The sequence below is a fragment of the Pseudorasbora parva genome, chromosome 6, assembly GCF_024679245.1.
Source record: "Pseudorasbora parva isolate DD20220531a chromosome 6, ASM2467924v1, whole genome shotgun sequence".
Classification (NCBI taxonomy): Eukaryota; Metazoa; Chordata; class Actinopteri; order Cypriniformes; family Gobionidae; genus Pseudorasbora; species Pseudorasbora parva.
In genome coordinates, this window is record NC_090177.1 from 42,166,266 (window position 1) to 42,181,004 (window position 14,739).

Here is a 14,739-nt window from a genome sequence, read left to right on the forward strand (position 1 = left end):
TGTGTACAGATATGCGTATATAAACAATACAAGTTTTGTCAAATTATGTTTGTCAGGAGCTTTTTTTTTGTGGTACTTTTGTCATATAAAGTTGTAAATGTAATTTAGTCATTTTCAAAAAAAAAATAATAACCCTTGCGTGATAAAATATAGCATGAACTACTGGTTTCTGTTGAATAACTAACATTTTAGTGTAGTTTACAGCTGTGTTTTTTAAACCTGTCCTGGAGGACCAGCAGCCCTGCACATTTTGTGTCTCCATCATTTTTCACACCTGATTCAACTCATCAGCTCGCAAGTAGAGATGGTAAAACTAAATTGGTGTGTCTGATAAGGGAGACATACAAAATGTGCAGGGCTGGGGGTCATCCAGGACAGGTTAAAAAACACTGGTTTAGAGGATTGCATGTAATGTTTGTATTACGGGGTTCACTATAAGATAACCCAAACAGAAACTATGCTTGCCCATATATATATATATATATATATATATATATATATATATATATATATATATATATATATATATATATATATATATATATATTAGGGGTGTAACGATACGCGTATTCGTATTGAACCGTTCGGTACGAGGCTTTCGGTTCGGTATGCGGTACGCATTATGTACCGAGCGGTTCTTGGACTAATTAATTAGATTTGGAAAATAAAAAAGTGTGTGAAATATAATAATATGCGTTCAACAAGGTAGCCCAATAACCAAAACGACATAACAGCCAATGCCCCTGACACCGCCGAAGTGAAAGAAAAAAAAAAACACCAAATATGTTTTAGGCTGCTCAGTCAGGTGCTCGCTTACTCAGTAGGCTACGCGCTGAATGCTCGTGGCAAAATGACTATTGCGTTTAACAAACCAGAAATAGAAGATCCTCCAATAACCAACAGGTCTGGTGTTTGGGTGAATTTTGGATTCTTGGCAAGCTATGATGGTGTTGGCAAGATTGATGGATTAAAAAACAACGGTATGTCGCATTTGCTGATGGTACAGCAGCGGGAATAATGTCATGTCAATCAAAACCGACAACAAGACGATCTTGTTGTCTTTACGCCGACAACAAGACGATAAAAAGGAGAAACAGCCACAAACTATCCCACAAACTATTCCCGCAGCATTTAGACAGACATTTCCAACTTATTCAAATGGCAAAAGACATCACCGCGGCGAGTGGTCCATTTATAGCCGCGGATATGAGACCTAACGCCCGTTTCACACATACTCCGTCTGCAGTGCGTGTGCGGTGCGTATTTTTTTCCGTACCCATGTTAACGGATGACAGCTTTCAAACTGCACGCGGGTGCTGTCCGTCAGTCCGTTCCAGGAGCGTTGCGTCTGCAGCAGTGCACGGATCGTTTTCGTACCGAGTCTATTTTTGCTGCGCTGCGTTGCTGCATTAAAGTGGTAGAACATTGTTCGCATTAAAATAAACATGTACTGACGCGAAAATCTAGTAATTTCACCACAGATGCATCTCATTTAAAATATACTCTTGTTTCAAAGTCAACACATGGCCTTTTTTTTCTCAAGTAAAGCAACAAAACGACACCTTACCTGGCATTTAGGTTAAAAAAAATGTGCCATAATGGAGAGCACTCGTACTTTCTTGGAGGTGAAAAGCAAAGTTCTTTTTGACCTGCAGGATTTCTTTTAAAAGGGTGTAAAAACGAAAGTAAAGACTAGAGTCGGCTGTTTTTGAATAGACTATTGTAAGTTTCTAATTTAAAATGTTTGTGATTTAAGGCTATAAACTATGTTTAAATGTTTTGCCACTTGTGTGAGCTAAATCTAAAGTATATAAATATGAATAAATGAATTTAATAAAATGTTGTTTAAATGTAGTAGGCTCCGTAACCTGACTTCTATTAAAGAGTAAACAAAGAAAATTGGAATTCTGACGAGGCATGTTCAGTAAAAACTTTTGGATTTTAAATAAAAAATAATGAATAAATGCTGTGTTAGTGATATGCTGCGTTTGCAGTCCGCAACTGATCCGCTGTTGCATATGTAAAGCACTACAGGGTGTGGGGCTCCTGCAACGCACACACACACCGCACACGCTAATGTAAAGAGCTAATGTCTTATTCCTGTAACTACATAGAAGATGGGTAAAATCACACAACAACAAAAAAATCATACTTTGTTAGTTTTAATAAAATAATAATAAAAAAGGTAATTTCTGCCAATTTTTTCTTTTTGCTGTATCTAAAACATACCGAACCGTACCGAACCGAACCGTGACACCAGTGGATCGTATCGAACCGAACCGTGAATTTTGTGAACCGTTACACCCCTAATATATATATATATATATATATATATATATATATATATATATATATATATATATATATATATATATATATATATATATATATATGGGCCGTTGTGGCCCATAAGAGCGCTACATAAATCCTATCTGGGTCCAGTCATTAACCCATATGGGCAGACCCATGTAGACCCCAAATGGGTACGACCTGGGTTACCAATATGAGCACATTAAGAGACCCATCATCAACCCATATGGGCTAACCCACCCATGCAGTTCTCCATGGAAACTGAGGACAAAATTGGCTGGGTCCCAGTTGGCTAGCCCAGGTGGGCCCCAGATATCAGCCCATGTGCAACCCCTTTGGGCCCCACATGGGTGTGTTGGCTGGGTTGTTACCACTGTGCAGGTTGGTGGTGGTGGTGTAATGGTGTGGGGGATGTTTTCTTGGCACACTTTAGGCCCATTAGTGCCAATTGGGCATCGTTTAAATGCCACGGCCTACCTGAGCATTGTTCTGACCATGTCCATCCCTTTATGACCACCATGTACCCATCCTCTGAAGGCTACTTCCAGCAGGATAATGCACCATGTCACAAAGCTTGAATAATTTCAAATTGGTTTCTTGAACATGACAATGAGTTCACTGTACTAAAATGGCCCCACAGTCACCAGATCTCAACCCAATAGAGCATCTTTGGGATGTGGTAGAACGGGAGCTTCGTGCCCTGGATGTGCATCCCACAAATCTCCATCAACTGCAAGATGCTATCCTATCAATATGGGCCAACATTTCTAAAGAATGCTTTCAGCACCTTGTTGAATAAATACGATGTAAAATTAAGGCAGTTCTGAAAGGGATCCCCTGGTGTTGAGACTTGTATGGCTTAATATAACATAAATGATGTCTCTTACTGAATTATGTAGTAGAAAACCCATGAAAGATCTACGTTATTTAAAAAATCGATTTTATATTTGGACCATGGGCGGCGCCATTTTGTTTGCGTTCTAGGTTGATGGTTGATTGGTTGAACTCCTCAATCAGCTGGCGTTACCCGTAGCTATTTTTACCACAACGCAACTCGAAAATTGTTTCAGAGTTAAACAAAACCAATGAATTGCTTTGTAATTGTACTTAAAACACACTCAAACATACATGTGCACACAAACTCACCTACACAAACAGATCGGCGGCCGGGCACACACACCTGACAGACTGCGTTGTGTCAATCGTTGGGCTGCTCAGTCTCCATGACAGGGGCTGAATCCGAAATCGACCCCCTATACCCTGAAATAGGGCATTATTTGAAGGGACGGCCATTTGTAGTGTTGTCCGACGTCATAGTGGACATGTTCGAGTGCAGTCATTCAGTCTCACGTTGCACCGCAGTGTACAGCCGATTTACAACAGCTGTCCGACTTCACGCACCCAAACATACATGTGGACACAAACTCTCTCGCTCACACAGACTCACACACACCCCAACAGATCGGCGCGAACACACACACACACACACACACACACACATATGAGGCGCGAACAGATCGGCGCAAACACACACGCACTGCGTGCGCGCATACATCACTATTCCCTGTGTTGATATCATAGATAGACTGTTGATATGCAGTAGATTAACTGTAATGCCTAATGTGAACAGCAGAGGGAAATATCTAGGTAGGATGATGGGTTAAGTTAACGTGAGGAAGAGAGGCAGGATGTTTTGGTGATGCATGGGATTAGTTTGTGCATTAAAGTTTGAGCACGCTCAGTGAATTAACCTCAATCTTTAAACTTTCACTTTTAAGACACAAATTACTTTCTCTACTTTTGTTCACTAATACAACTTGAAGGAGTTAATGAAGACGATCGAGTGCGTGAAGTCGGACAGCTGTTGTGTGTAAATCGGCTGTACACTCGTTATTGCGGTGAACGTGAGACTGAATGACTGCACTTGAACATGTCCCTATGGTGTCGGACAACACTACAAATGGCCGTCCCTTCAAATAATGCCCTATTTCAAGGTATAGGGGGTCGATTTCAGATTCAGCCCCTGTCGTGGAGACTGAGCAGCCCAACATCTCGATTGAGACAGCGCAGTCTGTCAGGTGTGTGTGCGCGCCCGCCAATCTGTTTGTGACTTGTGTAGGTGAGTTTGTGTGCACATGTATGTTTGAGTGTGTTTTAAGTACAATTACAAAGCAATTCATTGGTTTTGTTTAACTCTGAAACAATTTTCGAGTTGCGTTGTGGTAAAAATAACTACGGGTAACGCCAGCTGATTGAGGAGTTCAACCAATCTACGTCATCAACCTAGAACACAAACAAAATGGCGCCGCCCATGGTCCAAATATAAAATCGATTTTTTAAAATAACGTAGATCTTTCATGGGTTTTCTACTACATAATTCAGTAAGAGACATCATTTATGTTATATTAAGCCATACAAGTCTCAACACCAGGGGATCCCTTGAAGGCAAAATGAGATCAAACACAGTATTAGTGTGGTGCTCCTAATAATCCATTAGGTGTGTGTCTATAGCAAAAGGGACATTCATTTGTTTTAGAGCTAAGTCACTCAATGGCTGATTGTCTAATCGGTGTCCACAAAATAACATAGGGTTCATAGACAATTGGAAAAGTTTTTGGGGCAGACCTGACCTATTGAAGAAGGATGGCATCCATCATTCTTGAGATGGTGCCACTATTCTCTAGTAATTTAGCACATAGTCTTAAACAACTCCACAAACAGCATTACAAGCTTCACACATTACTAACCAGACTGACTTTATTTCTGTGGATGTTGATGTTTTATTGAAAATAATAGTTTTATTTGAAGTCATCATGATAGTGAGCAGTGTTTGCTTTAGTTGGGCTCTTGACCCTTGACTTTCCAACATTAGTTTTCTGGCTGCTTTAACTGTGTTTATAAAGCACTTTTGTTACAGCATGGAAAGCCAAGCAGAAACATGGTCAGATGATTTGTCTCTTTGTTCATGATTATATAATCATCATCTAGTGATCACTGGTCTTGTTCAGAATCTAAGACTCTGTTTATGTGTTATTAATTTTGTTTTATCATAATAGTGGCCAGTTGATTCTATAGCATGAGCCCTGTTGTGGCAATCTAATATTCAGAATGTAAAAAAACAAACAAATAGTGCACAAAAGGTTTAATCTATGGCACTTATCAGACACAAACAGATATCAAGAATCAGTGTATGAATCTCAACAATGGTGACAATCAATGAAAACTTCATGCTGCAGTGCATGCTGGGTACCACCAATCAAAACTCTCCCATGGGTCCCAGCATGCATTGCGGCATGAATAAATTATGCATCTGAATTGTGATTATTTTTTTTATTTTTTTTGTCACCATTGTAGAGATGCACACACTGATTCTGGATGTCTGTGTTTTCTCTACATAATGTCATATATTAAACTTATTTTTGGTCCTGCAAATTGTTTGATTGCCACGACGATGCATGAGGTAATAATGTAAACCACATGGCTTTTATTACACAATTAACACATTACCTCTATAACCAGAGCATTAGAATCTGAATGAGTTAGCAATTCAGCCACTACATGATGATTATATAATCATCATTAAAGAGCCAAATCACCTGGCCATGGTTTCTGGCTTTCCATGCCATAACCAAAGTGCTTTACAAACACAGTTAAAGCAGCCAGAAAACTAATGTTGGAGAGTCAAGAGCCCAACTAAAGCAAACACTGCTCACCATCATGGTGACTTCAAATAAAACTATTATTTTAATTAAAACAGAAATTACAACAATAAAATCAGTCTGGTTGGTAATGTGTGAAGCTGGTAATGCTGTTTGTGGAGTTGTTTAATCCTCTGATGAGATCTTCAGAGATTTAATGTCTTCTTTTATCTTCAGTTGATTTCATCTAAAGCTGTGGCTGAAGTCAGTTGTAGTTCTCGTGGTTCTCTTTCCTTCAGTGATTCTGCTCATTATCATCAGGTGTTCATCATTAATGCTCAATCATCTCTTAATTATCTCATTAACTTCAACACTGCTTCAATGGTACTTTAACTCAGTAGTGAGCACACACATAAACACTAGGAAGTGTTAATTTAACATGGGCGTTTTTCTGTGTACTTTTACATAATTCCTAACTGTTTCATTTACGTATAACTGGCATATATCAATCACCTTCAGTTTATTAATTTGTCTCTGTAAAAATAATCCAAATGCATTGAAAATGTATATGCAGTTTACATACATAAATCTTATGCTTTACATTTTAATGTAATACTTACTGGTTTTCTATTTATTTTTAATAATTAAAAAAAAAACTGTGCCTCCTCGAACACAGACTTGTACTTGTCCGCCTAATTTTCAATTTCATAGTGCGCATAGTTTCATAATTCTCTGGTAACCACAGCTGCCAGCATTTTCCTGTAAAAATAACAGTTTTTTGTAGTTTTTTTTACAGTGTACACTTTATACAGATCCCCATAAAATTTACGGTAAAAAACCGGCAGCTGTGGTTGCCAGAACTTTACCGTAAAAATTACGGCAGTAACGTTAAAGATTTTACGGGACAGCAGCATATAATTTAAAGGTTTAAAATGTGGTAATTACGGTTAAAAATGGTTTATTTATATTTTACAGTAAAATACCGTTAAATTTACAGTTTTACGACGTGAAAAAGAATAGGGCATTGTGTAATTAACAGTGAAAAAACGTAAATTGACATTCCCAGAATTCCCCACACAGCAAAAACTCCAGTGTTAAATTAACTCTCCTCAGAGTTTATTTGGCTCCACACTCAAGAGTGTTAAAAGTAACTCTGAAGAAGTGTTAAAGGTAATGAGATAATTAAGAGATTAATTAAGTGATGATTGGCCATTAGTGAAGACATGTGATGATAACAAGCAGAATCACTGAAGGAAAGAGTCACCATTTTTAAGTCACCATTATGGAGATCAGTGTTTGCTTTAGTAGGGCTCTTGACTTTATTAACGGTTTTCGGACGCAGCCTTAGGCCCTGTCCCAAATGGGACACTTCATGTGCACTTTTGGTCTCGCGTGTCTGTTAAGTCCACAAGACCCTATGAAATCACTGTCCATCTTCTTCATCACTGCTCTGTGTGTGGGAGTGCCGTGTCTGATTTGGGCTTTTTATTTTGTGCATCGTCAGAGAAAGACCAGAGGCCGGATCTCAGCCTTCATCATCCTCCTCCTCCTCTGTGACCTGTTGCAACTGCTCATCTATCCATATATAGTGACAATATTTCTTAGATTTATCAGTGTCTTTAACTTCATTACATTCCTTGTGTTTTATTGTCTGAAAGTCTGTGGGCTTTACCTGCAACAGCTGGTGGCTCTGGAGGGAGTTCTGACTCTGAAATATCCGCTGATCTCTGCTCGTATTTTGTTACATCATAATGTTACATCATAATCCCCATCATTATACTTATTATTCCTTTAACGGGTGCATTATTGATGGTTTTCATTGGCTATGGTTATGATTTGTATATTACTATTGGCATAATTCTGGCACCTGTGTGTTTATTGGTTGCCACAGGCATAATCACATTCAAAGCCCCACCCACTCCTGCCAGTATACCTGAAATAATCTAAAATAATCAAAGATATTTGATATTTTTCTTTGAACAAAGACATTTGTTTTACTGTGTTCCACCCCCCTCTCTCTTATCAGTGGGGCTGTTTGGGATTCCTAAAGACAAAGAGATGTTGAGGGCCTGTAGGCCAAATGGTGCCACACCTGTAGTACAGTGGGGGAAGTCTGGTCTGACTGGTCAGTTTGAAGGTCTCAGGGTTTCAGTCACATGGTCAAGGGATGTATAAAAGAAGATTGCAACTGTTGCTCGAGGTCTTTTCTCTGGGTCTTCTTCCTCTGACGGTCTCTCTCTTTTTCTCTGGGGGTCTCTTTCCTCTGACGCTGTCTTTTTCTCTGGCTGTCTCTTCTAGGGCCTTCTTTGGCTCTTCTCTTTGCTCTCTCTCTCTCTTTCTATCTTTCTATCTCTCTCTATCTCTCCCTATCGCTCCCTATCTCTCAGGTAACATTCTACACATGCTGGGTACGATTAATGGTATAAGTTTTTATCATCTCATTCATCTATTTTGTAACTATTTTAAGTGTAACCATAACCGGATTTTGTCATTAAATTCTTTCAATTATAAATGATTTGCTAACTAGTTTTGATTTGGTATTGACTTTCAAGTGCTCCCTATTGCAATACAATATAGCCACATTAAAGCAACGCTCTCCCACATATTTTGCTATTGTAACTGCGCTTATTTCCGTCGTTGGTATAAGTTGCAGTGGGTGGTTATAGACAAGAAATGTACAGTTTTCTACCATCAAGCTGAAAACGTTTCTTTAGTCGTTCGGCAACCCTGCAGTCAGAACCACTGTAGGCGATCCACCCTTACAGATGGTGCCGAAACCCGGGATCCACCCTTACAGATGGTGCCGAAAACCCGGGATCCCTTTCAGTGAATTTTCTGAAATTCATCAGAATAAGGACATTTTTCCACAATTGATCTTGTGTTTGGATTAAAGCTGGCCTTCTGACTAAGGATTGGGTAAGTCTGTTTTCATTGTTTATGAATTGCATGAAACAGAACTTCATCCAAGAAGAAGGTTTTAAACAGCTTCAATAGTCCCATTACTGTACAATCCGAGAATATTCAGAATATCACCTCGGGATGGAAGGGAACATTTTTGATAAAAGTGAGATATTGTTTGCTTTATGGAGCGAAAAAGTTGAGCCTATCTTGTCCAAACTTAAGAAAGAGGATATTGGAATCAACAGTTCAGATGATAAAATGCTTAAATGGTGGGACATAATTGGCAAACACCAAAAGAAATCAAAACATGGTGAAATAATTGAGGCTTTAAACTTCATAAGTTGTAAAAGGCTACATAATGTTGTGACACCATTTCTATTATCAAGTCTAGAGGCTAAATGTAAAGCAATTGATTCTAAAAATGCTGAAGCAGAAAAGTCTGAGGCAAAGATTCAATATCTTCAAGCACAGCTAGATAAATTACTAGCTGATCAGTTAGCCCTGACTGAGAAGTGTAAAAATCACAAGGAGACCATTGCAGATCTCAAGGCTAAGCTAATAGCTGAAAAGTCCATCTCCAAAACGCTTAACAGCGATGGGACTAAAACGCATGTTCAATCTAATGAATCTGAAACGTTTAGTTCAGAAAATGCATGTGCAACTCAAGGAAGTGTGCCTATTTCAGTTCTTAAGGTGATGCAGCACGGCAATAGCGCAGAGTCATGTACCAGTACGCTTCGTGTTCAAGCATTAGAGAGTCATAAAAATCCTCCAACTCCAGGAGAACATAGCAGACAAACCTATGGCAAAGAGAACAGGTTTTGCAGTTCCTGTCAGAAAATAGGCCATTCAGAGGTAAAATGCTGGTCACTGGGCCGAGGTCGACCTCCACCTTACTTTCAGAAAGATAGGAAATTCCTTTCTAAGGGCAAAGATTATCGCTCATTTGCAGGTAAAACTCTCAGTGAGTTAACTGCATTGTTCATGCAAGGCCTTCAACTATTAACCTCACTGGCTAGTGGGCTAGCAGCCTAACAGCAGTGAGTTTATTAGTTTAATATCCAAATTGCAATGATCCTGTTTGTATTTTCAAATGTGTAATTGTACCAACGCATTGTGTGCATTGAACACATATTATAGTTGTTTGTGTTAATAAATACACATAGACTGGTTAAGTTTATTCTTTAAAACACATGATTGCTTTACTGTAAGTGTTGTATGAAACACTTAGGATAAAGGTTGTAGATACTATCCATTCTAGGCCACGTATCTTGTGAAAATTGGAATAACTTTAGTACTTGAATTGTAAAGCAATTTTAAGTTTCATGTGTTTCTATGTTGAATTTGTTTGTCTCCTAAGTGGAAAACTCTGCTATTTTCCATATAGCTGGAGTAAAACCATGTACAGGAGCATAGAATTGCCATTTTGGCTACAGTGTAATTTACAATTGCATTAACCATGAAAATGTTTTCATCACAGCAGGATTCAGTCACTCTGACTTTTGCACTTTATCATGCTCTCTAACACAAACATTGGTGGGGGGAGATGTTGAGCCAACCACACCTCACTCACATTCTCAGCTGGCTGCCTGTTCGACAGGACCAAATTTACATCACAATTGTAAACCCTCCTCACCATGTTTGGGGCATGATACACACATAGCCACAGCTAAATGCATTCACATAGATTTGATCTTCACACACAAAGTCAAATCTATATCTGCCTCATAAAAAATTATTTACATCTAGACTTTATTATAACTGTTAATTTCTTCCAGTTATTGTTTGTTTTGTTTTTCTTTGATTTACTAATTCAGTTAGTTATTATTTGTCTCACCAAGTTAAATATCAAAATTTACGTTAGTATTTCTCATTCTTACCTATGTAACAACAATGACTTATGAGTTTAATATCTCGGGGAATAATTAACTCAAAAGGGATTTAATATTCAATATTCATGAATTTATGAATATAATTTGCCAGTTGTTCATTACGTATTAAAATTTTCCGATAGGGAAAATTGTTTAATTAAATACAAGTAACCCTTTATGAAATTGCTTGAAATTATCCTACTAAGTTTGTCCTGCAAATTAGTTATAGACTTTTCAAATCAATTCTCAATAAGGGATTACTGCTTTACGAGCGCATAAGAAACATTAACTTTACTGATCAGGACAAGTTCAATATTTCAAATGGTCATACAGTTTACTTTACTAACATAGTAGCATAAGCAGTTAGGTAACGTTAGATCGCAAGTTTCATTGACTTTGTGTATGTGGGAGAACAACAGATTCAACTCATTAAATGTCCTTTGGAGGTTTAATAAACACAGACTAAAAATAACACTACAATTCACACAGAAAGTACATACTAAATATGCATCAAGAGAGTAGAAGTATAGATATTAACGAAAGAATACATAAAAGAGAATAATGAATAGACTGAAGTTAGAGAGAGATAAAAGAGAGAGATGAGAGAGAGAGAGAGACAAAGAGAGTGGGGGGGGGTAAGAAGCAGCTTTCCTTCAGTTCATCAAATACGACCTTCACGGAGTTAACTTGTCCCAACGGGAAAATAACACACCCTCTTTACAGAAGTTTGAATTTATAAGAAGAAGAATACTTGCATTCTTTTTGGTTTCGTTTTGGCTTCTCGCTTGTGTGTGTGTGTATTTCTGCGCGTTCGGTGGTTCTTTCCGAGGTCGGGAGGGAAGCAGCTTTTCTCTAGCGGTGCTTCGTGTTGTTGAAGATCGGATTGTAGAAGAGAAGATTTTTGGAAGAGATGAGGCCTGTTGGCCCCATAGTGTGGTGGGCCTCGGTTTCTGGTCCCACACAGCACATGGCTCGGTGTCTGGAGCCCCTCCCTGCTTGGGGGGGGGGGGGGGACTTGTTGGTTCAGCCAGCGAGAGAAGAGAAGAGAGAGAAGATTGTCTCCACTGGTCTTTTAAGGTCTGGAAGTAGTCCCACCCTCCAGGGTTAGACTTAACCAATGAGATTGTTGGGATTTCCAGGCGGGAAATTCCTCAGCAGATTTTATGGCTCTTTGTTTCACTCGAATCAGTGGGTCTCATTCATACTCTAATTAATGCAACAAACACACACTGCATTTTCTGAATAAGTGATATACATGGAAGTGTAAGTCGTGAAGTGAGCATTAATTTGATAGGAGACATGACACATATGAGGTTATCTGAACTAGTAATTTGTTAAGACAAAGATAAAAAAGATGCAAAATACCATACAGAAGAAACATTTTACAAAACAGTTATGTGTTTACATATAATGTCCTGGGGTGCATGTTCATTTATAGATGGTTTGTCTATAATTTGAGGCAAAAGCTCTGTGTCTTAAACTCTTTGTGTATAAGACACTCTTCCTGCACTTTTCTGTGGCCAAATTCTTTTGAGCCATAAAACATCTTATCAGATGGTTTCCAGGGTAACGAAGAATCTTTCTCTGTTGTGTTGGGGGAAGGTCTGCCACCAAGCACAACTTTCAAAACATATTTGTTAAATGTAACTGGCGATTGTGTGTTTGATTCGCCTGAGTCGCTACATAATCCCCCCTTTCGCTAGTTGTTGTCCCTCCTATGGACAACAATGAGCGATATCAAAGATTCAGGAAGATCAGACACACCATAGCCATGTTAGGCTCCAGTTGTTTGTGTCTCCTGGAGTGATGGTCGTTCCACGGCAGATAAGGCAGACAGTAGCCAAGTTCAGGTCTCTGTGCTTGTGCAGCAGGTGCCGAGGCAGCAGGTGCCCTGACGGTGCGTCACCTGTCATCCAGAAGTCCGTTTGTGTGGTGCAGGTGTGCTGTGGGCTTTCTGCAGCCCTGGGTGGAACCATGTTCCTCGCAATGGCCAGTCAGTCCTTTAGGTCTCCTGCCTAGGAAGATGGACTGTGCATCTTGACACTTTTATGTCCTATGCTGACTAGGAACTTTTCCAGAGGGTGCCTCGCATTGTGGCCAGGCTGGGTGCCTTCTGGTGATCCACTTTGGTTTCTCTGTTTCAAAGTTCAAAGTCATTGGGGTTTTGAGAATCCCTTCAGAGACGGCCTTGTGTTCGTTAAAGGCCTTCTTTCTCAAAAGGCAGAGGGTTAGGCAGAGGGCTTGGGCTCCTCCCCCCCCTTTGCGTTTGTGTGCATTTCCAGATCTGTTGCATGGCCTCAGTAGTGAAGTGGATGCCTCTGTCTGAGTTGATTCTCAGTGGCAATCTTGACAGGAAAAAGATGTGATTCATCAGGTGGTATGCCGTGGTCTGGGCGGTGTCGTTGGGTGCTGGTTGACACTCCACCCACTTGGTAAACTGGCACACCACTGTGAGAAAGTACTTTTTGCCTTTTGTGGACCTGGGCAGGGGTTCTACCCGGTCGATTTGTAGGTTTGACCATGGGAACGTGGTCCCTCTGTGTTGCAGTGGGGCTCTGTGGTTCGGGTTTGCTGGTTGGAAATGGCAGCGAACTAGCCATTCTCTAACATACTCTGCCGCATCTTGATGCATCCCAGGCCCATATGCCACCTGTTTCAGTGTGTCATACGTGGCTCTGGTGCCGTGGTGTCCAGCACATGGTGTGTTGTGGGCATACATTACCATCACCCCCCTTTGCGACCGTGGCATTACAAGCCGTGGCGCTGTGTTGCCATCGGGTGCAAACCAGAGAATGGTGTCCAGAATACGCATCATGTGTCTGGAGTTATGTAGATGTCAAGCACACGCTCTACACTTCACCACAATGATAACGTCCAAAAACACGAACATAACACAAACTTTTAAATACCAACATAAAACATTAAACATTAAAAAGTCTCTCCATTTTCTTATCTCATTAGAAATGCATAAAATAGCACTTTATTTAAGAATTTACTCTCCAAATTCAGCCCATTTGCAAAGCATAATGTGAAGTGAAAGTCCTGTTTGTTCAGCTTACTTGATTGAATCATGTTATTTCAAAATAAACACATCAATTTATGTCAAAGAGTAACGGTTTTAAGTCAGTTTAACATGAATCAATTACATTTGAACCAGAAACCTGATATAATGGTGTTAAATCAATTTGAATTGCTTAAATAAAGTGAACAGCGTCATAAGTTCATTTTTTTGAGTGTGGCTAACGACATCTTTACACACACACACGTTAGGTTTTTGTGTATTGTGGGGACTATCCATAGATGTAATGGATTTTACACTATACAAACTGTACATTTTATCCCCCTACACTGCCCCTGCCCCTAAACTTACCCATCACAGGAAACATTCTGCATTTTTACATTTTCCAAAAACATAATTTAGTACCCACTAAGCAAAGTTATGCAAGTACCCCAGAGTGCAGTCTGGACGATGGGGCGGGGCGACACATTGGGGTGGGGCGACACGTGTCGCTCCGCCCACATGCAATTTCATTGGTTTACAATACAACAAGTCTTATTGGCGTAGACGCTTCAAGCCTGCGCATGCGCATTCCTTAATGTGCGATTTTATGAATGAACCACACGGAATAGATTCATATATTGTTTTAAATGAAACAAAACGCAAAAACGAGCGCTTGGTGACGGTACCTCCGGCATAATTAAGGCTATAAATCTGTTTAACATTTGGCTTCTTCATCAGGTTCGGTGGATCAGCACAAACCCGGATTTTACGCAAATGATAATTAATTATTAACTGTAGTATTGGACACCTCCGAACACAAACGGCTAATTTTAGTTTAAAGCATGATCAATCGTTTAAACGAGATTGTTGTCCAATTGTATAAAGTGCTAAAGCGGTATAAAGTATTTCCCTGTTAATAAAATATGTGGGGCTATGAATTTATAGTTTTAAAGGTCCATATTTTATTGTAGGACTAAATAGCTAAGTGTCAACGGGTTAACATGTGACAAATTAGATA

General features: G+C 39.5%; 1 long non-coding RNA gene across 1 annotated transcript in view; it reads left to right on the forward strand.

Moving 5' to 3' along the window:
* Positions 1–14,739, forward strand: part of LOC137079036 (uncharacterized) — a 52,106-nt gene that overhangs the window by 10,517 nt on the left and 26,850 nt on the right. The window lies entirely within an intron of this gene.